Source organism: Rhopalosiphum padi, chromosome 3 (genome assembly GCF_020882245.1).
Source record: "Rhopalosiphum padi isolate XX-2018 chromosome 3, ASM2088224v1, whole genome shotgun sequence".
Classification (NCBI taxonomy): Eukaryota; Metazoa; Arthropoda; class Insecta; order Hemiptera; family Aphididae; genus Rhopalosiphum; species Rhopalosiphum padi.
In genome coordinates, this window is record NC_083599.1 from 74,855,461 (window position 1) to 74,882,099 (window position 26,639).

At 28.4% G+C, this 26,639-nt stretch overlaps 1 protein-coding gene across 1 annotated transcript in view; it reads left to right on the plus strand.

Annotated features, from left to right (window-relative positions):
- Positions 1-18,090: 18,090 nt before the first annotated feature.
- The window catches only part of LOC132924259 (uncharacterized), a 93,054-nt gene continuing 84,505 nt past the window's right edge, over positions 18,091-26,639 (plus strand). Inside the window, 1 exon segment of the mRNA XM_060988455.1 lies at positions 18,091-19,375. The gene's annotated coding sequence lies outside the window, so the exon portion shown is untranslated.

A 26,639-nucleotide genomic window follows, 5' to 3' on the forward strand; every position in this document is an offset into this window, starting at 1 on the left:
TGACTGTCAGCGGGAATGACTAGCTGTCTCTGCCGATCTAATAATAAAATATAAATTGTTCAAATATGGCCAAGGCTAGACAGGGCCTATTCCGCCGCGTTTCGAACGCCGCGTTTTCTGTCGATTCAAAATTCATTGTCTTATAATATAGGAGTAGCTACTAGCTATACACGACGGGCGTAATACGCCGCGTATAGCCCCGGCCGAAGTGGGAAATTAAAATATCGTTGAATTTTATTTTATTATCAATGTATGTGCTTCGTCGATTCGTGTGTTCGTATTAAATATTAATGTGTTTTATTAATAATATAGCCCGTATTACTGAGTATTAGTTTATAAAATCAGTTTATTTTAAACATTTATGCTGAATTCCATTTTAATTTTGACACTGCAACAGTTGAAAGCCGTCAGTGCTCAGTCATTAGTACTAGTTAGTACAACCAAAATTAACAGTATTATTATATAGTTTTATTAATCTGTATGTAGTCAATAGTTTATTTGTTAAAAACATTTGTGAATATCTATAGTATTTGTTATGAAACTTTATTACATCGCAGCCTGCAGGGCAACTTTTTTTGGAATTTTTATTTTATTTTTTGTCTTGTATGTTTTATTTGGTTATACATATTTTGCAGTGTTGGGTAGTAACGTAACGGAAGTAACGCGTTACTGTAACGGCGTTACTTAATTTGTAATGCGTTACGTAGTTTCATTAGAATTATTTCCAAGTAACGAAAATGTAATAGAAATTACTTTTGATAAGTAATTTCTATAATACAACGCGTTACAGTTTCAAATTATTTAGCACCTATTCCAGTATTATGAATTTAAAAAATAAACTTTTAAAATTATGTCTATAATGCGGATACTACTGTATTAGGTATACCAATCTAATATTTATATTATTTAATTTGATTCCTCTAAATATGTACCTACGTCCTACATGGAACATGGAACGTTTCCATAAATGTCTCATTACTCCGCACAATCTACCAAAAGTACAAAGTTTTGAACGTTATGCACTTATGCATTATCTATGTATAGTGTATACTCTATCCCAATCAAGAACGGTATTCGGCAGCAATACTAATCTTTATACAGCCGTTTAATGTTATCACTTTGATACGGGACAATACTGGTAACCATAGGTGGATATCGTGGGGGGTTAGGAGGCTTAACCCCCCTAAATATTTCATTAGACCCCCAAAAAATCGAAACTTTATTCGAAATATTATTATTACCTACTATTATTTGTTTTAGTAATTATCTGTTAATTTTTTTGAAAATTGTAAAATAATATTTTACCAACAAATTCCGCTAATAAATGTTTATAAGCAAATTATTATTGTGTTAAATATATTTGGATTCCAGATAAATTACATCTGATAAAATTTATTATCGTATAATATAATATAATCGAATTTGTGTAATAACTAATAATACTGCCATATAGGATCAAAAGAAAAAGAAGGGTCCCAAATACTTTAAAAAATAATATTGTCAATACATTTACTAGTGACCAAAAAAAAAAAAATAATGCCATGTTCGAATTTAGTACTCACACACATAGTTATTCAAAAATAATATTATTTAATTTATTATTATTTATTATACTATTTAAAATAGGTAAACAACATTTAAAATTGTTTAAAAAAGATTTAAATGTAAATTTTAGTTAAGTTTTACGTTCCTTTTTACACACACGCGACACAAGCGATACAATAGCGCGATATTGGCCGACATTGGCGTGCGCACATGCAGGGGCGTATTTAAGGGAGGGGCACATGGGGCCCGTGCCTCCCCCATTCACCGTATTTTATACTAATTTTTATCATATGAGAAATTTTACAATTCTATGCCCCATGTATGCAAATTTGAACTTTTTGTTTGTGCCCCCCCCTTAAGACATTTCTAAATACGCCCCTGCGCACATGGAATGCAGGGTATGCCGCTGCATAGTCTGCGGCATCATGTGAGGGGCCCAAGTTTATCATACCCAAGCATTTTTGATAATATCTTCTATACTTTCTATAGTATTAAAATTATATATAATGAACATTTTTTTTTTAGTTTTCTCGTGACCCGCGTAATAATCTAAAATATAGACGAAGATAGATAGACGTATCATTAAATCTCGTTATCACGGTTTACAATGTTTGCAAAACGTATAATATAGACTATAATATTATATAAAATAATAATTATTGTTTTTATGGTTTGTATTCAAAGACTATATTATGTGTAACTGAGTCCAGCGTATAGGACGATATATCATGTCGACATGACAATGGCATTAGCATCGACTGGTATAGTGGTATTTAATGTATAATTTGCTAGGTATTATTACTATTATTGCTCTATGGTACTGGTCGGATAGATACAATTTAAGTCTTAATAATTTTGTTATCTGTGATTTTACCGCCGACCGTCACTGATAGTTAATGCTCTCAATAAAATAACGGCTGCATCCGAATTACGTGCCAAAAAAATGAGCAATTTTGGTCAACAACAGAATTGCGTGTGCAGTTTTTATTCAAAAAGTTTGAGCAGTTGACCGGTTTTCGTCGACTTGCACATATGCCGTAAAATTACTATTGTAAATATAACTACTAAATTCAGTAACTATATCGTATCTTGGCTTTTCTCCAGAAATAAAGATAGATTAGTAAATTACGATTAGATATATGACTATATGACTATAACATTATAATTGGCTATATAACGATCTATAGAACATTTAATTATTTGTAATTTACGACAGTCAGTTAGCAACCATATCGGTTAAACGACAAACGATCAAAAATAGAAGTAAGTTTAATGTACAGTATGACGTACAGTGAAAAAAATAAAAAATTATATACAATTGATGGCTATACACCTATAAATTCCATTTCAATAAATTTTTAAATAACAATATTCAAAAATGGGTATATGTACAAAACATTTCTAATACGTTTATTCGTTAAATTATAAATCTTTAAATAATTTAACAATAACTATAATTAAAATATAAAAAAAATATCTTATACAATATACAAATAACTAACTATACCTATATAACTCATCATAATTTGAACAAAACAATCTATTTATTTGTTTATAATACGTGTATTGTGTAGTAAAGTAATTTTTTTACTGCATTTATACTGCATTTTTAATTTTTTGAAATTTGACCGCACTAACTTGGTAACTTGGTTAGTCGGTCGACTAATCCCGCACGCAACTACACTTAGTCTCAAAAAAGCTACGCACGCAACTAGACCTAGATAATGATTTTAGCACGCTATTTGGAAACATTGAAATAAATGTTTTACTACGGCTCAGAATAAATTGTTTTTAAGAATAAATTATTTAATTTTAATTCAATACAATTACGTTGAGTATCCTATCCTAGAAGCAATATATGTTTGGTGATTTTTTTTTTCTCGCGAGAGGCCCTATTTTTCTTATTGCATAACCTGCGAATTAAAGTCGCGCACGCGCGGCTATGGGCCGACGGTACTGTTTTAATAACGTGAGAACGAAATGTAAAAACCAATATATCGTAAAAGGTTGTTCAGATATAGACATTTTATCTTTAATATGAGCCATTCGACGAAAACTTTGATCGCGTGTGAAATATGTTCGTACATAACGTCGATTTTACGACCTCAAACTGTTTACATTATGCGGCGAATTGATTACAATAACCGACATAACTGACATAATAATATATATTATAAAGCTGGTTACACAATACACACGGAGTGATACGAACGCTGTAAAAGTGTAAAAGTAGTTTGATTTACACAATGATTTTAATAACTTAAAATAGTATTTCAAAATTTCTTTTATCATAACCCTAAGTATATTTATGTGCTTAAGACTATGGAGTGATTTAATATTGAATATATCTTGTTGTATACATATTATAAATTATAATATTTAGTAAAATTATTGAGTTCGAAACTCGCCTTGTATCGCTGCACAAACCAAATTTTACGAAATTGACTATAATAGTTTTATCTACTATAAAAAAAACTAGAAAGTATATCAAAATTATAATCACACCAGTGTCATAAACACAAAAAAATACTTAAGGTTAAATAAAAAAAAAATTTAAAAATATTATATTTAACGATTGAAGTCGTTGGGCCAGACGTAAAACATACGCCGCTGTTCCGACTTCGGCTCTATGACGTCACACGCATATTTTCAAACGCCTCTATCTCATTGAATAATTAGTGTTCAAATGTGAGACCCACACCAAATTTTTTAGGTAATGACATACTTTAAATCTAAGCAAATTTGTTTTTAGTGTTTTGATGTCCTTTTTAACATCGGCGGCGTGTTAAAGATGTGATAATAATCACATATTACATAATATATCACTGGCATTTTCCCATAATTTCATATCCATATAGGGGACAGCTGAGAGTGTTTTGGTGGGTGGGCGACGGGTTTCGATCGTGTACGTATACACGTGTATCGGCGTATTGATATTTGATAGGAAGGGCGGGGATCGGAGTACTGCGTATTACAAGACATACATAGTGGTAATCGATATCCAATTAATTTGTTTTATTAGTTCTGACCGTTAGATTTGTCGTATTTACCCGATTAATACACAGTTGTATTCGGAAGAAAATTTAGAAAATGTAGGAATGTCAAACGTAATTTTCGGACTATTTCCCGTATTACTGTGTCAACGGTAAAATTCAATACATTATTTTTCGTGAATTAAATTGGGTAGACAATCACGATTCACGATGGGGAGATGGTAAACTGCGACAAAATTACACCTTTTCTAAAAGTCGGTACGTACTACGTAAACTGCGCAAAAAAAAATTAACATTATACAAACTACGATAATTTATTTTATATAATATATAATATATATATACTATGTACATAATAGATACGATAACATATACATCATTTAATTAAATATATATGTTATCGTATTGGTATAATATAGCTATAGATGATGTACCAAAAATGATTTTTCTTGTAGATTAATATTTTTGTTGTTAAAGACCAATTTGGCTTGCATGTTTTCTTTGAGCAAATCCATGTCGAATAACCGTTTATTTTGAAATTATATATATTAGCACCAATAATTGTTTGCCGTTTTAACTAAACATTTGTGTAATTTCCATTTTAAATATAATATTACACGACACAGCACGCACTAACCTAACTTGTGATAATCTTGTACTTGTGAAGGAAACAAATTTGGATTTTCCTAACAAATTTGTCTTCAACATAATATATTAATTAAATTACATGTGTACAAAATAACACACAGGTATATTATATGATGCATTTATATACCTATATATATGTTATCGTATCGGTATGTAAATAGTATCTATATATATTAATATAGATATTTATACAGTGTTGGGTAGTAACGTAACGAAAGTAACGCGTTACTGTAACGCCGTTACTTTGTTTGTAACGCGTTACGTAATTTAATTACAATTATTTTCAAATAACGAAAATGTAATGAAATTTACTTTTGATGAGTAATTTACATAGTATAACGCGTTACAGTTTTAAAATATTTAGTACCTATTGCGAATTTCAAAAAAAAAAAACTTAAAAATAATGCGGGTATTATTTATACAAGTGGCTAATGATTATACGTTCCTAATGTAATATGTACATCTTCTTCAAATTATACCATATTTTCTGTAGGAAGTGTATTTCTAGTTCCTTTGCTTTTTAAATGATAATTGCTAAGCAATTAAAAAAAAAAAATTGTAACGAGAAAGTAACGTAGTTACTTTTATATTTGAAAATTAAAGTAATTTCATTACAATTTTATTTAAGTAACGAGTAATGTAACTTCATTACTTGTATCTCTATGTAACGAGTAAAGGAACTTCATTACTTTTTAAAAGTAACTTACCCAACACTGTATTTATATATATATATAAATTAAATTGTAGCATTTTAATACAGCCTCACGATACTTAATTGCGATCTTTGTTTCCAGTTTTCCACTAAACGAATATATTTTTTCCTCCAAAACTAATCTTATAGGTACCATATTAGTAATTTTTTGTTTTTTAATAAGATTTTCACATCCAAAAGCCATCATAAAGGACAGCAATACAAATTTCGGGGGCCCTAGATTTTCAAAATACATAGTGGAGCTCTTTTTTTAAAATATTTTCTTCATACTGGAAGTCGAAAAATTATTTCAATTATTGAATTATGATATAGTAAGTAGAATGTAGAAACAATGTTGTTTCAAAGCATACAAATACATACAATTAATCCAATGAAATAATAAAAGCGTTAATGTAGGATTCTATTTATTTTCCGCACACCTATATATATTATAAAGGGGAAATATATTAAGTTCTGGTTAGGTAAATTAAATTATCTTAAGAGGACGCCATACCCGCATGTGTTGTCTCTGTCTTACTAACGTACATCATAACAAATTTTCGTTCAGAAGAATACATTTTGTGATGTTAGCTTTAATAATAGAGTAAATTTACCTATTATCAAATTTAAAAGTAAGACTATTATCTAGACAATGACATATTATGCTTTTATGGATATTATTATTTTGAAGTGAGTTATAGCTATGTAAAATTTTACTATACTCTAAAATGTTCATAACTCACTTTTAAATGATAATATCAATAAAAGCATATGTCATTGTCTAGATAATATTCTTACCTTTAAATTTTATAATAGGTTAATTTACTCTAATGTTAAAACTATCATCACAAAATGTATTCTTCTGAACGAAAATTTGTTATGATGTACGTTAATAAGACAGACAACACATGCAGGTATGGCGTCCTCTTAAAAACGTCCCTAATATAAAATAATACGCAACAGTTAATATTTAATATACTCTTTATTTTTTAAAATTGCATGTACCTTTTAAGGAGTTGTATTGGTAATAATAAATTAAAAATCGATAATATTATATTAAATATAAACTAAACAAATTAAATCATAATATTAATATTAAAATAGTTAGTTACTATTATTATAATACTCATTTAGCAATGATATGGATATTCGACGCAACACGTTTATTTTCTACAGTTTTTAGTGTTTTTAGTCATTTATCGAAACATTTGGTTAACCAGCAACAGAAAAATAACCATATTATATATAACCATATTATCTAAAAAAAAAATCTCTTAAACAAAAACACGAGAACTCCTATGTACATACAACATACGTATAATATATGCGCGCGCGCCGGGCGCGCCTCATCGCGAATAACTACCGTATGGCGTATATAATGTGTGCATCGCTGTTGTTCATTTCGGTTTTTTTTTTTGTAAGTCAGTTACAAGTATTTTTTGGGGTTTAGATCGTTTTTACATCGCCCGTTTACCTTACGTCAAATTTTCATACATAATTTGCACATCAGAATATTTAACATTATAACTGGAAAAGCGCTATACCTATAGTTGTTTGTTATTACAATGAAACGCATTACAATAAATTAAAATATAATATTCCAAAAAATATACCAATCTTAATTGGTTATTTGGTTATATTTATTTTCTGATGTGAATAATGATAACTATTTTTCATTATTCAATCATAATCTAGTACTAAAGTCTAAAAGTTATTTTAAATATATTTCATTCGCTATGTTATTGATGCTCAAATAGCATGTACAATAATTTGGTGCGATAAACGATAATAATCGGCGTCGTGTAGACCGTCCTAAAAATATTTCTATGCAGCGTAACAGTACGAAAGGTAACACGACGGCACCTCAACATTTACGATCGTCAGACCTACAGTATTGTACACTAAACAACCACGCTTTGTTATTATTATTATGTAACTATTGTCATTGCCATAATAACTTGTAGACCTAATACCTATATTTATTATTTTCGTCATACAATATGTACTATGGTTGAGATAAATTTATTCAACCTTCAAACAGTTCAAACTGCCGCTTTTCTTCGATCTATCTTTCTCAAACCAGTCCGGGTGACAGCACAAATGTATCGGGCGCTCTAAAACTCCATTTCCATTACCGCCTTCTGCTCTTGCTGCGCCGCGGGTTTTTACCCGTGTCACTGGCTGTCTGTCTTTTGTCGTCCATCGCCGAGGCTAAACGGCTTCGTATGTATATAATATATTTATACACATATTCAATATTGCACACGGTAACCCCCGTTTGTGTATGTCATTTTTTTAAAGTTCCGTTTTACCGGTCATTTTGTTTCGTTGCGCCGCCGTCGCCTTCGATATCATCATCACCGCGAATGATATCGGTCGTGTTTCACTGCAAGCTCGTCACGGGTCGACATCATTCATTACCGGCCGTCTGATCACTTGCTTTTGTGTATAGCGCACGTTTTGATCTTATGTGGCCTCATTGTCATTGTTTGTTATTATTATGTCGTCCGTCATTAAGAGGATGCCAGCGTAGTATTTGTTATCTCTCTCTAACCCACGCGGAACATAGCAAATTTTACGTTCACAAAAATGATTATTACCATATTAATTTCTCAAATTTGAGTGAAATGACCTTAATTATTATAATATATTTATATTATTATTATATATAATTTAAAGTTTAGAACATTATCTAGGGAATCTCATAGGCGTTTTATTATATTTTTATTTTAAAGCTAGTTATGAGTTTTTTAAGATGTATAAACAATTTACAATTTTTAAATACTCATAACTCGCTTTAAAATAAAAATATAACGAAACGCTTATAAGATGCCCTAGATAATGTTCTTAACTTTAAATTCTGTAATAGGTCATTTCACTCTAATTTGAGAAATTAATATGGTTATAGTAATTTTTGTGACGCTAATTTTTTTCGTGTACTCGTGCCGTAGCGCTGTGCTGTGCCGACGATTAATTATTTATTATTCTAACCACACTTATTACTAATACTTATGTAATATGTGCAAGACCAACCTTAGGTTTTTTGCCGCCCCATTCATTCTTTCGCGTAAACGTAATATTATTACTTATTTTTTTTTTTCGTATACTATAGATAATATAATAATTAATAATCAAATTCATTCGAAGTTTGTCGCCTTTATAAACTAGTGCTGCACTGGGCGGCTGCCAATTTTGCTACCACATTGGGCCTGAATATGTATAAATATTATGTACCTATACTGTTGCGTAATACCGTTTGTAGTCGTTGTACCGCTCCGTATATTATCGAGTAACCAGCATTCATTTATTGTTGTATTTGCAGTCCTGATATCATTATAAATATAAGGCGTTTGTTATTTATTCAGTATTATTCGTGTTTATTGTCTACGGAGACACGTATAGTATTATATATTATTATTATTACTAGTTAGATATAGTGAAATACATCACGACTAAGGCGGACTAATATGTTGCATACGAGTATATAATTCTAGCGATTATCAATAAGGTAGATGCCGCTTATTTGGAACACTTTGTGATCAAATGTGTCATTAAACCGATTTTTTCTACTAATCAATTGGTTTGATTTGTACTATGAAAAAAAATGAAATATATATATTTACCTAGATATTACAATATGTATTTAAAAAAATATACAATGTATTATTAACTATGTATGTATAATTTAAAAAATTATACCTATGTATACATTCATATGTATATATTTTAAGTACTATATTATTTTTAATTTGTATCTATCGATGTTTGTTTTTTTGCGTCAAGTAACCGCTCTTCAAACGCCTATTAGAGTATTAGCTATTATCTATTACCATCAATTTTCGTTTTTCCCCGTTCGTGTTGGCGCAACACACAATTGTGAGTCGCTCGATCCTTGCTCGTTTTTGCCCCTTTGGTTTTTGTCATTTTTAAATGCGCATGTGTCATGTACTCATGTGTGTTTGTGTAAAGAACATTCTTATATAGGTACTGTATTTACAATAAAGTACAGTAAAAATAAACGTAACGACAGTAAAGGTATGATTATATTATATTACCTATAATGTGATGTTTCAATAATCCGATTTATTTTCAATGTTCTAATACACGGCTGGTCTGTCCCGGCCGGAGACTCCCGGGACATTTAATTTTAATAACGCGATTGTATTAATTAACTGCGTTTCTAATAAGTAGCTTTTGTACTGTAATTTAATACGTCCGCATTGTATAGGTACCAATTTCGGGGCGTGTAGGTATAGAGGAGAAAAGCCGCCTATTTTGTAGAAACTACGGACTACGACTATACGAACAATATTATTGAAACGATTTTTTTCTTTTCCCTGAAAAATACTTGTTGTAATGTTGTGCATAGTGCACAACGGATCACGACCGTCAACAGTATTCTATGGATGAAACAACAATGAGCTGGACGTACAGTAACGATTTCAATGCGGTGTCTGTCCCTCACTACGTTAGTCATATAAAATGTGGTGGCGATGCGGAGGCAATACAAAAACAGTTCTTGCCTCGTTGTTTTTTCAAACTGAAATAAAAAGGTATATTAAATATTTAAATGTACCTATATGTATTACAAACATCTGCGTTCATTGCGTTACCTTGCTGACCTAACTTACTGCTGAAATGACCCAATGCCAAAAGTTTTATTAAAGCTATAAAAGAATTTCGAGCTCCTGAATATAACAATTTATTATAGTGTACTATAAATATGTCTGTATAAAGATGTATCCACACTTGAATAATTTAATCTGGCGAAAATACGATTCCATTTTGTCAATAATATGACCATTTCACTGTGATCGAAAAGTAAATGTATATATAATATTATATAGTAATTTTGGTATTATTATTATTATTAAACGTTTGTAGATGTTGAAAAAAACATTTTTTTTTTTATATATATATTTTTGTGACTTACCCATCCCGAGTTCATAGTGTTCATACCGTTTACTAATAATTAATTAGTATATGTTGGTGCAACTATTTTTATTAGTAGCGGGGAGGAGAGTACCTTATTTAATGCTGGTGTAATCAAAGATTAAATTTACTTCTGTAGTACATAACAATATCTATAAGCTAAACATTTATATGAATTAGTATAATAAATTAATAAATAAAACTCAATATTAATTTTGGGATTGTTTGAATCCCGGAAGAAAAAAACTGAAATTAATTAATTAAACCAAAAATATTTCAACTACAATTATACATTATTTAGTCATTAAAATATTACCTGTTAATTAATTTGCTAATTTAATTATTTTGTCAAATTTATCACGTAGACGTAGGTAGATACTTTAGGTTTTATAGATGGGTACTATGTATACACATTATATACCAGGTGTTTAATAACCATAGAAATTCTTAATTAATGTATGCATATTTTAATTTTTAATACCTATATTTGGAGCAATAAAAGATAAGCAGTGAAATAACACTAGATACTGTACATTTATTTTATAATGTAAAATATTATATAACCTCATTAATTATATCATATTATCATTTATCAGTTACAATAAATTAATCAAATAGCTGTTTCCAAACTTATTGAATACTCTGAAAAATTATATAGAGATAATTGTATAAGAATTAATAAAAATTGTCAAAATCGCTCTACGTAATAATATAATTTATTTTGTTATAAATGTGTATATTTTTGTTTTAATATTTAAAATACAAAACTATAATAAAAACAAAAAAAAAGTAAGAAAACCTTAGAAATTTTAAATCAATAAGTTTTATAAATATATCTTTTCGATTAATTTTTATCTAACATTATTATAAGTGAATATGGTATTTTGCGCTAATTTTATTGCTATGAACTTTCCGTTTTTGCCAATACCGTTTTCCGTTTTCCGTCAATTATAAATTATAGAATTTTAAAATTTGGAAACCCTTACATAAAGATTTAATTATATTATATTTTTAGTAACTATAATGTGTGTGTAGGTAGGTACCTATACACAGGCTACACACTATACAGTTAAATACTATACTAACCAATACTATTTAAATCATTAAGCATGATTTTTTTCAAGTTATTATATAGAAGTAAAATAATATTATAAAGATATTATTTAAATTATTTAAAAATTTTCCAAGATAAAACTAAAATACCAATAAAATTAGTCTTTCGAAAAAACATTTGATTCCTTTGAAATGAATTTATTTTGTTTGAGTAATCACTAATCACTAATTTAAATCGTATCATTCAATAATAATAAATTACTAAAATTTATTTGTAAATAAAAATATTTATTTTAAAGTGTTGAGATACTTGGGTACTTTTGGATGTTTGGGTGAAGGAAATTGACCGAATAAAAATAATATTTATGTACCATGCAAGACAAATATACGATAATTTATCTATTCAAATCGTGAAATTTGTATGTATGTGTGAATGATTTTATTATTCATTTTAAGAGTATACCTACATGGCTACATAAATATTAATATATTATGTGTTGTAAAAATATTTTCTGGGTTATATAGAAATCGAAATATTATGTTGACAATGGACAAAATATTATTTGTATACCTAAATTATGACGATGGTTAGTGGGATTTTTCTAGAGATATGAGTGCTGTAAATTTTTACTGGTATAAAAATTTACCGTACCGTCCGTATACCTACATTTTACAGACTTATTTTACTAACTATTATCTAATAATGCAATTAAAAACGTTTTCCAGATTTGTAAAGATCTATCTTTTTTGAGCAAGACTGTTCGCCTAAATATTTTAAAACTACTCTTATCTTTTCACCTAAGAATATTATATCACTGTTTGATCTCAATTTTATAAAATACAATAGGCAATAAATACAACAATATAAAACAGGAACGATTAGTCGGTATGATTTTATTAACTCAATGGCATTTAATTATTATAAATTATAAATTTAATAACTATAAGTTGACGATTTATATTTTGTAAATTATTTTTTTTAGTTTCTGAACGGAGTGATGAATGTATTGATTTTACAATAATGTGTGTATTTATTTTTATTTTATTTTTGTATCTGTCATCACGTTTTGGAGTAGAAATAATGCTTTTATTTTTGACTTCAGCCACTCTTTGAAAAGGAAAATTCATCTAGTTGGGGGGAGGGACAAAAGTAAAAAATTTCCAGTAGTTTTCAAAAGCGTCAGGAAAAACCCTAAAAAAGTGACGGAAAAACGGGAATTTTTACGCATAATCAGTTTTTGACAAAATCGATTTTTTTATTTTGCTATAACTCAAAAACGAATCATTGTAAACACTTGAAATTTTCACCAAATGTTTATATTAGCACTATCTATTTACGATTAAATTTTCAAAATATTTACCTTTTTTTAAGCTATTTGTAGACAATTGAAATTTAAGATTTTTCTAAGTTTTTTTCTTGAAATGCATATAAAAAAAATTTGGTACACCAAAAAATCTTTAAAATTGAATACAAGGTTTATTATAAGTTGTACTTATCGTAGTAAAAAAAAAAAAATCAAAAATCGTTGGTCACAATTTTTGTTGATAAGCATTTAAAGTTCAAATGTTTACAAAATATGTCAAAATCGCGAAAATTTGCAAGGAATTTTGAAGTTGAAAATTCATAAAATTGTTGTGTCTTATATCTATAAGCTTAAAAAACCTAATACAAGGTTCTTCATAAGTTTTTCTTCGAGTAACTGTAAAAAAAAATTCTAGGGTCAGTATAAAGAAATTATATTTTTTAATTGTACCTATAGAAAAAAAATCTTCAGTCAACAAAATACAATATAAAATTGAATACATAATTAGGTACCTATTACAAAATTATAAATAAAAAAAATTCAAAGGAAAATTACTAGTAAATTATTAGATTATTATAATATGATTAGTTAAAATAAATCAGATTAATTTCAATTTTTGTATACATAATTTATATTGTATAATATAATTAGTGGTGTTGTAGGCGAATAATTATTTCTATCGTCAAAATTTATCACGTTTTAGTAACTATATAATAATTAATAAGTAATAGCCATAATATCAATAATAATAATTATTATAAATAATTAAAAAAAAAAAATTGTATTTATTCTTAACTATTTGTTTTAACGGATTATTTAAACAAATTTAAACGGAAATTATTATTTCTACAATAATAGTAAATAAAAATAATATTGCATTAATTTTCATGCATAACAAAATTATATGAATGACATTAAAAAATGCTTCAACTTCATCATACTTCTAGGATTTTTTGAATTTTTCAATAATGTTTTGTGCATTTTTGATCGTTAAGACAAATATTAGTGATTATAATTATAAAAATTATTTCTTACGGTAACGTTTATATTAGGGAAATCCAAAATAGTTTTTTGTCAGTATTATTACAAATATATATCATGAAGTGTGCTCTGCACATTCTAACTTTGTAATTGTATTTAGAAGCGATTTTTATTCTATCCTTCACCATCTTTGAGTTGTCGCGATTTAATTGTAGTAATTTATAATAATTTATAGACTAAATGATCAAAGGCAGTAGAATTAAAATAATAAAAAATGTTATATAATTTACCGACATGTATATGTGATTGAAATGGTCAATGATTATTATACGCAGTAACTTAATTACGAGATTGACGTGTACATGTGTAATACACAGCTAGTATACATTCAATATTCAAATTCACAGAAATAATATTTTAATATAATACATGTTGTTTACTTTATATATCTCATATCTGTATGACTGTATGTATACTATCATTTATTTATATATTTTAAGTAGAGAAACAAATTATTATTATGAATACTGAGTAGTATACATAAAATTGCCGATCCTAGGACCTCCTCCTCCGCCACCGACGCCGCAGCCACACCACCAACACCCGCCACCACCACTGCTACCGACAACAACACTTTTCCACACCACTACCACACCTATACCGTTACACCGCGGTCGATGCCACACATCATCATATCCCTGCGTAATAATAAATTATTGCAATCATAAATGAGTATTTTGTCAACTCATGTCTGCAACAAGCTGTTCAAACAGTCCGCAGTAACATCTTAAATACTTATTAAACATTTGAATTAGGTATCCGTTATGCTAAATAATCATATTTCACAAGATGTTTTCTCACACACATATATATTATATATGTATTATCCAGCATTATTATCCAATTATTTTATTAAATCAGTATGAATCTGATATTGTATAAAAAAAGGTACACAGTTAAACGACTTATTTACAATGTATAATTTAGCAGCAGTGTTTTTTTTTTATTGTTTTATGAATACTCTCGGATAACTAATAAAAATACAATTCCAATTATTATATATATATATATATATATATTCTAAGCCTAATAAAAATGTTTAAGCATTTCCACATACACACATCTACCATCACAACCAGCTAGGTCTATTCTTAAAAGTAATTTAATAATATGTATTGATACATATTAGCAGCCATTGGGATCTACTACTACTATACGAAACACATCCACCCGTTATTTAACTTAGCCCATACACGCATTTACCTAATATATGTACTTCTAACACAAGACACATACACATATACGCGCGCGCGCGCACACACATATATATATATACATACATGAGCAGTGAGCACACACATATACAATCACACACACACACACACATTACAGCTTCACATATACATTAAGGAAGTGTTCATGAATACAGATACCCCCGTCACGGCACACCGCCACCGATCTGTCAAGTCCGCCGCTGAATCAAAACTACCGTCTATAGGCGTGCGTACGTAGGGGGGTTCCGGGTGTGTCCGGGTACCCCCGACATGTAATTGGGGCCCTAAAATTTAAGTCCTAAAGTATACAATATATGGGTCTGTATTTTAACTAATGTTACTAGCATAAAAATGGTATTTTTTCTAAAATATGTCGTAAAAAAAATTATGTTTCGGGATAAAAAAATAATACTGCAATGTAAAAATTTTTAAATTTGCTTGATATAACTTATTATGATTAAAACAGCTAGATGTCATTGACTACAAAAGTAAAAATAATAATTAAATATTGCAATTATCTTGAAAATAGATTTTTGACCTATCTAAATCTAATGACATATTATATTACTTGGTACTAGTAACTAGTAATACCACTGATTAATATGTGATATAAATATATAATGTAACTAATGTGAGTAATATTTATTCGTGTATTATAATTTATTAAAATATGTACATATCTTGTTAACGAGGGCCCAAATTAAGAAAAAGGCCCCAAAAAATTGTAGGCACCCCCGAAATTCAGGTTTGCATATCTAATATTATAGTATATTTTATATTGCTAGGTATAGGTAATATTTATTTCTATTAGATATTTAGATATATACAATATACATAATACATATATTTATCTTATTTATCTACCTATAACATAGTATAATATTATATATATAATTATATATAGGTACATATTATATGTAACATATAAATATATAATATTATATTATGATATTATTTAAATGATTGAAAACAGAGTTCATTTTTTAAGAAAACTGGCGGACGCACCCATATAAATATACAGATTTTAATGTACTAGTACTATCTACCTATATTAAAATTAACTCTTGAAGTTATACTTTTTTTAAATTATTAAGTTTTTTTACATAACTTCACTAGTTTACCGATTTTGTTTATAATATTTTAGTCTCATTTAACATAAACAAATAAAATAAAATACGGAACTACGTTACATTACAACATTGTTTTTGCTAGCGTTTTGTATCTGTATTCGGTAATCGGTGACTTTGTTATTAGTTATTACGACTACGAGTATAAAAAATAATAATAATCGTTTATAAATAAATCCTTATTCAGGATATTCGCCCCTATTATATTTATATATATAAGTATAATTCGTACATTGTATAAATTGTTTAAACGAAATATAAAATAACTTATCGGGAATACATTATTGATCACTTCATATTAATATCAATTTTTATGATTATTAAAATCACACGAACAGATATTTTGCTATTGCTTTATACTTAAGCCGGATTTACACGACGATAGTAAAACCCAATAGCTTCTATCGTGAGAGTGTCATCGTGTAAATGTTATGATGGTAATTATCGAACTATTGCAATAGTGCTAAAACACTATCAAGCATGCATGATAGTTTGAAGTCCTATTGTTCTACCAGCGTGTAGTACTATCATCGCGCTACACTATTGTGATAGGTACAAACATACATACTACATACATACTACATACATAATCAACTATCATGTGACATGTATGATAATTGATAGTATATTTACAGCTATAGCAATAAGCCTATTTATGCATTACCTATACACGTATATATTATATTTTATGTTATTTCATAAAATAAATTATATCTTTAATTTTTAAAATATTATAGGGCAATTTAATCTATTAAAGTCAGGCCAGTCCAACACTGTAACGTACTCAATATACCTAATGTTAAATATATTGTTATAGAATATATTAATATGATGTATATAATATGGAAGTTTTAATGGTTTTCATAATATATTACATTTTGCGTATTTTGAAAATTTCCGACTAGTACTTACAGTTACTGACATTAGGGGGGTGTTAAATCCCCCCCACCCGTAAAATCGCCGCTGTCTGTAAGTAGGTATATACACTGATACACTAGTGAAGTACACTACACGATTACACAGTACATACGAATGCGTTGCAGTGAGAAATGTTTATCTCCCGATGTAATAAAACTATATAGTACAATAAAATATAGTTTAGCGATGTTTATTCAAATGAGAGATCGATTAAATATATTAGATACCTAAACAACTTGGAAAAAGGTCGTCATTAAATAAATTAATATAATATATCATTATGGAATACAAGGGTTGTAGTATTGGAGATTGGATGATAAATTATTTAAATGGTTCCGGTACTACAAAATTTAATAATTACTTTGCATTGCCATCGATCAATAATAAAATAGTTCAAAAATAGAAAAATATATATATTTTCGGTTATCGTGAACTTGTAGATAGTATAATGGGCTACTAGTTATTACCGGTTCTAAGAACTCTCCGGAAATAATATTATGCAATTTATTTAGCAATACAATTAATCGGCAAGTGGCGGCTCGTGGGTTTTTAATGAAGTGTACATCCAAAAAAATATATAACCAATATTATATAATATACTATAGATAGTATTAAATAATCGTTTACAAATTTTAGTTATTTACCTTTTACTTTACGAACATTATCAACAGATAAATTATAAACGAGTAAGAGTGAAAACTGAAAATAAATTATAATGCCTACGCCGAAAATAATTCGCTAAAAACAATTTAATTGGTTATACATGCATAGAAACGAATTAATTAACCCCATTATAACGAAGGCCGTGTGTTTTGAGTTGTTTTAATTTGTACACTGTATAAATGACAAATGTGCACAGCGATGTGTGCACTACTGCACTAGAACTACAATACGAGTACATACCGATACCGTTCCTGGCGTTCGGGCGCGGAAAACCGCCCGGCCGTTTGGTTTTTTCGAAATAATCCAATCCAAATATTTATATTATTTTCATATTCTGAACATTTGTGTTTATATTTTTATATTTTGAAACATAATCTTAACAACACATTACCACTATTGCCTTAAACTGATTACAGGTAGGTACTTAGTGTCGTTATTATGATTTATGTTTTCAATTTTTCTTAAGTTTGGATAGGTAGTGCACTCGTGCACGTATACACGAGCCCCCACTATAGAAAAATCCTCAAACTCGTATTAGTCGTATTGAAGATCACGAGCGCTTATAAAAATCGGGACCATCATTTTAACGACATTCTATATGGCTATATTGACAATACAATATTATGGATAAATAATGTAAAGGGACCTGTGTAATAAATTCTGGGTATTGAATACGAAAAGAAATAGTAATAATGAAGAGTTACTTTTTATTTTCTTTCAAACGAAACGTGTATGTATATGTTCTGTATAATATAATGTTATAATGTCGTTTGCCTTTCAAGGAACGTGTCGAATGCGTCTCGGTGGGATTTCAGTATTTCACCCGCATTGTCGTATAGCTAAACCGTAACCTTGCGATGAACGATACACTGTTAGACCGCCTAGCCAATGACCATCGCAGTCAACCCCCTCCGGAGTTTGCTCACCGACTGGCAACGCTACGCCGCGCCACCACCGGTATCCGTGTCACGAACAAACAGACGCCGCTTCACCGTCCGCCATTTCGTCTTCGTTAGTGAATCCGGACTTATGCGGTGCGCTCTTGCCGTTCGTGGCGTCCGACGATTTCTGCCCACGTGTTCAGACTTCAATAATAATTGTGATTGTAATAAACTGTTCCGACGTCCATCATTATTGTGCACGACAGACGATTCATTTTTTTTAATTACACGTATTTCCATTTATCCACGGCAAGACCCGGATCGTTTCGATATTTGCGAAACCCTGAACAAGGACGAACGGACCGGTAAGTTTTTTTTGGATTTTTGTTAAATAATGTTTATGCATCTTAATTCGTAATAGTTTCAAGCTGATGACAATAACTTTTTAACTTTATTTCATTTTTGAACTTGTCGACAAAATTGATAACGTGTAAATAATATTATGATAAAATTTTTTTACATTTTAATTATTAAATAGATATACCTATAATACCTACCTATAATTATTTTTAAAGAATTCACAAAACAAAATTATTGCAAGTCAATTTTGTTGCACTAATGACAATATCTACCTCGCAAATAAATTTTTTGTACTTTTCATGAGAGACAAAAAACAGAATAATTATTGTTACACATTGACTACATTCTTTATGTTTGCATTTAAAACAATTTATATTTTTTTTGAACATTATATGTATAAATAAACCATTCATTTTTTTATGTACACGATTAAATTTAAATACTTGATTTGCTCTACCAGTAATCTAGATATGTGGAATTTCTGTTAAATATGTGAGGTATTACTGTTTGTAAAATTATTAATTTATAAATTATTATTAATAAATAATCATTTTTGTAAAAATTATTATTTAAACAATATTTAATGGTAAATAATATTAATTTGCATTGACCTTGCAATTATACCCCTTATTTTACTTCATTGCTAAACTAGGTATTAATTTATATTTAAAGATAGGTAAGTTGTAGCGTGGATCAGTCTTTACAGGAAACATGATATTATGAAAATAAAAACACAGGATTATTTAAAATAACAGCACAAGTAAATCAAAAAATAAACTAATTTAATATAGTATATTAATGTAAGATGTTAAATATATTATAAATAAAAAGTATTTAAATGCAGTCATATTATTATATTATTTATTGAATATTAAAATACATTAGACTTAAGGATAATTATTATTGTTGAAGATAAATATTGCATTACCAAATTTTGGATCTACTCGATTTAACAGATAACTCAGCGTAAATGCAATAATCGACTTTATTAAACTCACCATTGATCATGTTGGCTATTGCTTAAATTACTAAATCTATGTGTTTATGTTGTCGTGTATTAGTGTGTAATATCATTTAAATATTTACTGAATAGTGTTGCTGTTTGTTTAATTAACTGATAGCATTTACATTTTTATAAAATGCTGGGATCCTTTTTTAATTTATAATAATTTATTACATGATAGTTATTGGCCTAAAAATATTAACAAAGGACTTAGTTATACATTTGTTTACATATTGCATATTTTTTTGCAAAAAGAAAGGTCCAATTTACGGGGGGTTAAACCAAATGACCCCCCCTCCCCCGCGAGTACCTATAATAAAATTAAACACATCAGAATTACAAACAATTATGCACTATTAATAAACAATACAATATAAAACATCTTCAAGTAAATCTTTATTTAATATACCTTACTAAACAACATTAAAAATACTATAAAAAAAGAGAAAAAAACTATTTGATATACCTATTGCAGTCTTGCATCAGTCAAAATTAATTATAAAAATATTTTTAAAAAATAACACAAGTAATTAAAATAACGTAGATAGTTAAAACTTTTAAAACAAAACAAAATTATAATACATTATTTAATTAACGTATACAGCCTTTTCACAGTTGCAGTCTTGCATCAGTCTTGATAAATTAATTATTTTTATACATAAGTACATATTACAAGAAAGATCAGTTCTTCAACTGAACTGAATTGAAAATTAATTATAAAAATATTTTTAAAAAATAACAAATAATTATAATAACATAGATAGTTAAGACTAATAAAACAAAACAAAATTATAATACATTTTTAATTAACGTATACAGCCTTTTCGCAGTTTTGACAAATAAAGAGAATATCTTCACAATTGAGATCATCATTGGTATCTTTCATAGCACATCGTTTATGGTATTTATTGTTGCAAAAATTACACTCAACACCCAAATCAGTAACTTTTATTTCAGTGTCACATGAAATATAACAACTACTTTCAATTACACTATTAAATATATTTATATTGAAAGGTTCTTCAAGATCTATGTCTACATTATTAGTACCTTCAAAATGTTAATAACTAATAGTTTGGCTAGTGACAGTTGTCGGTTTTTTATTTTTATTAAGTACTGGAAAAAGATTTTTTACAACTTTTTGCTTTGTTAATTTAGTGGGTTGTTTTGCTTTTAAAATTTTATTTTCCTCCCTAAGTCTTTTTCTTGTTTCTTTGTCTTCTTCAATTGTTCGTTTAGCATGTTCTTTCTGTTCATACAAATATTAACAATTTTTGGATGTTATAACATAAGGAACTCGTTCAGTCATTCTATTGTTTTTTTGTTTGGGAGTTACAGGCCATACAAGACATGACTCTATTGGTGTTATATTTAACTTTTTAACATTAACAAGGTTTGTAGGTGTGTTTACAGGTTTTTCTAAAATGTTACTTGATGTTGTGATTTATGTCTGTTGTCTAAATAGTTCATTTTGATTATTAGTAACAATACAATTAGGAGATTGTGCTTTAGAGTAGTATAGTGATATTTGATTAGTACTATTAATATCATAAGGTTGGGCAGTAGAATTTATTGGTGATAATCTAATAGTGCTCTCATCACTATTATTCTTCTTTAATTTTTCAAATAATCTGTACAAAGTAAAAAATTCTTCTGAATACTTTTGGGTTTCTACCTCATCATGTATGTTGTTAAACTTCTCCAATGTTTCAGCATCAACAATATCAGAAAAATCATTAAAACTTAGTCGAGTAGCAAGAGCAGTATTAGTACTTTTGGTAATGTCACTATTATCTGTATCATTTAATTCAGGACCTTTATTTTTTCCTAAACATTTCTTAATGTCTATTTGATTTACATTCCATGGGTATAACCCACATGCCCTAAAACCGTTAATCAAAACTTCACTTTTCACAGTATTTTTTATGACTTTATTCTTAATAAACTAATTAAAAAATAATTTTATTCTATTGGTGCAAAATCTTTCTTTGTAACTGCACAATTTGGATTTTGATTACGCCACTCAAATAATCCCCTTTTCCAACCAGACTTAAGAGGTTTAAATGCGGCCACATCAGCTGGTTGTAATATTCTTGTAGCATTAGGATACAAAGCAATTAGAATTATATTTAATTGCGAACACAAATTGCTTAGTTGGTATGTAAGGTGACTTTTATGCCTATTGACAAAGAGAATAACAGGAAATTGAATACTATTTTCAATCAAGAAAGGATGAAAAACATAAGCAATGTATTCATAAAACACTTCAGCCTTCATCCAACTTGTATCAGACCTTCCAACGCTTCAATTAGGAGGTACAGAATCAATTATATGTTGTGGAATACGTTTATAGCTATAAATAACCATTGGGTGACACATAATTCCTGCCGCATTGAAGGTAAACATAACAGTTAAATTTTCCTTCTCGTTTCCTTTGGCCACTTCATAAACATCTTTTGCCCCTTTTGGCCCTAGGACAGACTTTGTTTTAGGACAAAGAGAAAAACCTGTTTCATCTTCATTGAAAACTCGAGAAGGATCGTTTAAAATAATTGACAAATTTTCATCAGATAAATATTGATGAATATCGTCAAACCACTTCCTAATATTTTGCTCACTTGCAGATGTCACATGTTCACTTGTTCAAGTGAACAAGACGTTTTATCACTGAGATCACACGGTTTCTTCTTAAAAAGGCTTTATACCAAGCAATTCCTAAAAATAAAAATAGTATACCTAATTAATAAATGTATATTTTAGATTTTCCTAAGTAAATTTCCTAGCATACCTATAAAGTTAAAATACTTTTAAAGCAATAATGTAGAATCACGCGAAACAGTAGGTAACTAACTTAGTGGATACCCAGAACCATAAGAAATGTTCATACCCACTGTATATATAACAGTATTTATTTACCTCTGAGTATAAATTAATCTTGTAATAAACTTTAATATCATATTTCTATAGACAATGTTTATCAAATTGTTATTTAATAACAAATAATTTTAAAATTTTAAATATTTAGTACTTATACCTATTTAATATGGTCCAATAAAAAAATAGTGTGCCTCAATCTAATTCTTACTAACTACATATTATGTTTTTAATGAAGTAATGTATTATAATTTATTTAAAACAATAACTTTTATGTTACTTTTAACAAAATAACTTATTTAATAACTACCTATAATAATAATTTACTCAATAACTTTTTAAGTACCTACCTATTTAAACTAATTTATAAACAAAGAAATAATATTTTCTTTTAATTTACATTTATTTCTTAATAAAGTAACATTAATCAATTTCATTAATAGGTAGGTATTTGTTAAATTTTTAATAAAAAGTCCTATGGTACAAAGCATTATTATTAAATTGTTGATGAATTGTTTGTCAATTTATTTGATTATACATTAGACTAAACAGCTTTGTTTGTTAGTTGTGTTTAAATAATAATGATTATTATTTTATTTATAAAGACCTAATAGGTATATAAAAAACATTATAATTACCAGGATAATTATTTTTAAACGGACTAGACCTTCCTTGTTCATCTAAGAACTGCTTGACACTCAACTGCAAGTCCTCCTTGCGTCTAGGAAATCCTTTTTTAGAGCATTCCAAATTCCATCGTACTAGAATTTCTTCTTCTAATTTGGTTAGGATACTTGAAGGGCCACAATTAAATGTTGGTCTGTCTCTATTTTTGTCTTAATTGCAAGGTTGATCTATTGATGTTAAATTGTTTGGAAGCTGTTTTTTTTGACATGCCATTATCAACAGCTAGTATTGCTGCAGCAATATTATCGTCAAAAAATTAGTTGATTTTTTTGGCATAGCTGTAAAAAAACATTTAATTGTTAAAAAGATATTATTTTATTATATTATTTTATATGGTCACGTTACCTATACATCAATTATACTTATTGAAAATATAAATATATTACAGATTGAACCTTAAAGAAATATGAAATATTTAAAAAATATTATTTACAATATAAAAATGTTTTCTAATGACTAGAACTGGTGAATTTTACTTGCAACAGAGTATAGTTACTACATTTTAAAGGATAATATTTAAATTTAAATTTAATATTTTAACAGAGGCGGTTTGAATGTATTAAAGTTGGTGGTGCAAGACAATATATAGACACCCCCCCCCCCTATTTTCACAAAAATAACAAATAAATATATTTTTTCATGTACCTAATTTTTTAGTAACCTCAGTTGTTTATACTTTTTATATTAGCAATGATTGTGTAATGATTGTTGTAATTAAAAATTAATCAAATAAAAATAAAAAGTAGATACATACTATTTTATAGTATTATTCATATTGAAGTTTGATGAATAGGTACTTAAATATTCAAATATCACTATATTTATTATATATTCGTAATACATATAACAAGCCAAAAAGTAGTACAGACAATATGATATAAAAACAAATTAAACTTAAGAAAATAAAAGTGCTGATTGTAACAGTTTTGACCTTGCGCCATACATATTAATAGCTTCATCTATTGGTATATCAATATCAGCATTACATGATATCAACATTAAATGATCAAGTCTAGATTCAGACATTGTTGAGCGAAGATTGGTTTTGATTAATTTTAGTTTTGAAAAACACCTTTCAGCACTTGTTGACGTTGGAGGTAAAGAGCAAATACCTTTGTAAGCTAAGTACAAATTTGGAAACGCCACCGACATACCTGTGTTACTGAGAGTTTTAAATATATCTAATAGTTTTAATACATTTGTTCTTCATCATTGGACCTCATGCTATCATTATCGCTGCTATTATTCTCGTGGCTGAATGCATTAATTGTTGTATTATTATCAATATTTTCTGATACTTCAGGACATGTTTCATGAAATTTTTAAAGTTTTTGGAGAATAAATTATACTCGGTACTTAAACTATCCTGATCAATGTTTGTGGATGATAACCATTTACATATATAATTAAATGAGCTAGGTGTGGTAGCAGATTTTTGAAGTAAATGTTCAGCAGAAAACAATGAAATTTCATTAAACACATTTTCAGCATCGTTATACCTGTCATCCAGCTTCATTAAAGTTTTATCAAGAGTCATATTATATACTTCGCTAATATAGCGGTCCTTTGTAGACAGAAGTCGCTCATCATTTGTTTTTTCCCCACTCATTTTTTTTTTAATAGAAGTACGTTTAATCGGCATATTTTTTTCTTCTAAGTCTAAACTTGTGCAAAATGATTCATAATCAGAAAATATGTTGGATAAATTATCATCTATTCTCATATCATTTAAAAATTGTCGTGTAGCTTTAACAAGTTTCATTGCTTGAATAAAATCCATATTTGGAGCTTGTAAATAAACAGATAATGGTGTCGTAGCTGAAAATATTTTTTTCATTAAATGAGCTGTGACTATAAAAGAAAATTTGTTTAAGTTTTTATAAAACCCCTTGGCCATGTCACGGATTTTTTTATCAGCCTCTTCTGACATAATATATTTTAATGTTTCAATTACTGCTTTATATGTTTTTAACATAACATCAATACAACGATCATGGTAAGTCTATCTTGTATTTGAAAAGTGTTGTAACCTTCGAATACGCTGTTTAGGATAGATTAATTTTTGTAATTCAACATATTTGGCTGTGCGTTTTCTTGCACTAAGAAAATTTACCAAACTTCTGACTGTTCCAAAGAAATCTTGAACTTCGGCAGTTGCTTCACATGCATCACACACTGCTAAATTTAAGCAATGAGCAAAACACCAAACATGCAGAGCATTAGGATTATGATTTTGAATTAGTGTACGTAAACCTTTTATTGCACCTTGCATGTTAGAAGCACCATCGTATGCTTGGCCAACTAATTCTTTTTTCCAATTTAATGTATGGTTGTCACATATTTTACTAAATAATTGAAACATACCATTACCGGTAGAATCCACAGTTTCATCAACACATATTAATCTTTCATAGATAGTACCATCAGTAGTACAATAACGTAATACAAAAGCGAATTGATCTAGCTTAGATACATCAGTAGTAGAATCTAGTATTAGTGAATACATCCCTGATAACTTTACTTCATTAAGTATTTTCTTACGAATTGTTTCTGCTATACATTCAAGCATTACGTTTTGTGATCCTTTAGACATAAAAGACAGTCTTGTTTTCTTGGACGATGATTGTATACGATCCAAGTGTGCGCGTAAAACTGGATGGTATTTTAAAAAAAGGTTAACCCAGTCAAGAAATTGTCCTTGAATA